The sequence below is a fragment of the Notothenia rossii genome (genome assembly GCF_949606895.1).
Source record: "Notothenia rossii genome assembly, chromosome: 3".
Classification (NCBI taxonomy): domain Eukaryota; kingdom Metazoa; phylum Chordata; class Actinopteri; order Perciformes; family Nototheniidae; genus Notothenia; species Notothenia rossii.
Genome location: NC_136901.1, coordinates 57,352,992 through 57,356,287, shown reverse-complemented (window position 1 = coordinate 57,356,287; position 3,296 = coordinate 57,352,992).

Here is a 3,296-nt window from a genome sequence, read left to right as displayed (position 1 = left end):
ATGGAAGTGTTTTGGGCTGCATGTCGTCCACCATACTCACCATGACTATGGCGACATCAAACACAAATGCACAGATCAGGGGGGGGAAGAGTTTATGTCATATCCTTTTTGCAATAATATTTAGTTGGTCTTGAACATTTTATTAGAATTGTATCAACCTTCTTGTCTGGTGGTAGGGGGTTATAAACCCTACGAGTTAACATCTGTGTCAATATGTTGCCCCTCAGAGTGTGTCCCGGGTCAGTGAGCTGGTCTGAGAGCTGCAGCCTGCTATAGGCTGTCAGTGGGGGGGAACCAACAGGAAGTTGATGTGGAGATGCTGCAGGCCGCATAGAGCTGTGTGTGGGCAGGTCATACAGGACGTGAGTTACAGTGAGTGGAGGGCTGCATGATGAGGTGTGTTTAGGGGCTATTTGGTGGTGTGCAGGTGATTCTTAGTGATAGGGTTAAGGTTGGCTAGCTTTCCATTAGCCTGGACAGCATTCAGTCACCTTCACTTTCACCCTTCCTCAGGCCATACATTAACATTCACTCCATCTCTGCTGCATGTGTGTGTGTGTGTGTGTGTGTGTGTGTGTGTGTGTGTGTGTGTGTGTGTGTGTGTGTGTGTGTGTGTGTGTGTGTGTGTGTGTTTGTCTTCTGTTACTTTTCCTGTCTGTGTGTTTCTGTGGCTGTGTATGTGTCAAATTGTTTGTGAGTGAGTGTTAATCTGCACAATATTGCCTCCATGAAATTGACATTTGACAGTAATTGTGTAGCGACAGCGATCCAGTCCATCCCAGCTCTGATTGGACGAGGATATTACACAGACACACACACTATGACCGGTCACACTTCCTGCCGGTTAACAGGACAAATAAAGCGTCAAAACAAATCCCCACAGTTTCCATCCCACAGATGGATGGAGTTGGATTTCCTAAAGACTATAAAACAGTTTGGAACGAAGCAAGAACTGATAAGGGAAGGATAAGAGGCAGGAAAAGTAGATTTAAAATATATGTTGGAGACATTATTTCTCACTTTTTGTGATCTTAGTGAATTAAATTCTGCTGTTGCTGTTGTCGTGATTACTTCTGTCTAAAGTCCTTTTTCACACGTCATATTAACCACTCTGCTGCTCTCACTTCCTTTTCCTAAAAGATATACCTTTCGATGTTTTCAATGCACAGTTCTGTACTTTCAATGACCCTCCACGTTCCATATGTTCCTCCAGTTGTTATAGATATAGTTAGTTTTAGGAGAAGACAGAGGTGGGACCAAGTCATTGTTTTGCAAGTCCGAGTCAAGTCTCAAGTCTTTGCGCTCAAGTCCGAGTCAAGTCTAAAGTCTTTGCGCTCAAGTCCAAGTCAGGATGGGCAAGTTCAAGTCAAGTCCAAGTCCTAAACTTTGACAAAACGAGTCTTAAACAAGTCATTATGTGCTTTTCAACAAATGTAATGACATCGATCAACAGAATAATACTTAATAATCAAACTGCTCTTTATTAGTCACATTAATAATTTAATAATCCATTTTCTCTCTGCTGGTAAAGTAACGTGTTTTTTTCTACTTGAAGAGGGATCAGTAAGGTAAGGCTACCGTGACGGTTTGATTCAGAAGGAGTTTAATGTATAAGATCCCTGATGTTGAGGTAACCAGAATGTTTATTTCCACTGTGTAAAACATGTTATAAGGGACCCACAATCTATCTTTATGCAAGGGATAATGTGCAGCGAGGCGGTCTCTATGTGGAAAAGAACACCTGAATCTAGATCCCTCTGCAGGTGGTACTTTAAGTATATTTTGATGCTAATACTTTTGTACTTTTACTTGAGTAACATTTTGAATTCAGGACTTTTATTGTAACCGAGTATTCCTACACTCTGGAACTTTTACTCAAGTACAAGATCTGAACTTCTCCCACCTCTGACAATAAATCCTGAGTGGTTACCAAAACAAAACCCTGCTCTGAAGGTTATTTTCATTTTAGAAATCCTGCACTCAGCTTTGCTTTCTCCAATATCATTCAAATGCAGCCAGATGCTGCTTCTTTTTTCGGTTTTCGCTAATTTCTTGACTTTTTCCGACGCGCTTGCATTTAAATACGTCTTCCCGTCTCCCTGTCGCTCTGTAGCTGGCCTGTACCACTACACCTGCTGTCTTTGGAGCATCTGCCCCCCACCCTTCTTTCACATAATGGTATGATCCTAGCATACATATTGCTAGCCTGGATCTGTAAAAAAGACCTTTTCTAGCAGAACGTGTTATTAGCATGGTCTCCCCTAACCTGGTCTGGCTGTACAAACAGGTGATCTTTAGCCACGTTTCCATCCAATGACCTACTCCATTCAATTATCTTTGTCTCACTGCATTTCCTTTCCAATATGCAGAAAGTAGGCGGGATGATCAGCTGTTGGATGTCGCAGCACTACTTTAAACTGCTGTGTTCACAGAGACATATGGTATTAGGGTTCTGCAGAGTTTTAATTCCACCTGGAGCCTCATATGAGATGGTTCTAAAAAAATGACATGTTAAAATCCACAATTATTGGAAAACCAAAAAATAAAGAAAGTCTCGTTGAGACGTATCATACTGTCAAATTGTGTGTTTTAAAGGCTGTATTCTGTCACTTGTTTACTGTGTGAACAGTATCATGTGTAAACAGTATTTCATTCATAATTCTGATGTATAATTAGTTTTAAACTGACTTTAGATGTGTGCACATGTGGTTAGTTCACTCAAACAGTCCTGCAACGACGTGGAGAATTTCCACTGTGTTATTTATCATGGGAACATTTTTGTTAAAATGTGTCTCCATCCACAAAAGAACACGCTTGTTCGCAACAGAGAGACCTGAAGTCCCCAAAGAGCTGAAGAAGAGGAACAGGGATGAGGGTGGGAGGGTGGGAGGCCACTGGCTAACGAGATGGACGCGCTAACGGCCTTGGCGAGGAGTTAAGAGTCCATTGTGAGAGTAGCATTTTGTTAGGTGAGACGTGTCTGCACTAGGATATCATTGACTCCATCACAGTGTGAATTTCAGCAAGAGTGACAAGAGGAAAGAGCACGTTGCTATTCTCTTTATCAACAATTGGTGCATTCTCTGTTATATCACAGTTATAACACACAAGACCTCATTGCACTCCATTTATTTGTTTGTCATGCAGAATTGAAACCCTGCCATTGTATGATTCCCAGTTGTGATGACAAAAGACCATTCTGGCGAACTGAAGACATTTTCACCTGACGATTAGTGTATCTGCTCGCTCTGTCTTTCTTTCTCTATCTCACTCTCTGTCTGTCGCTCTGTGTTTCC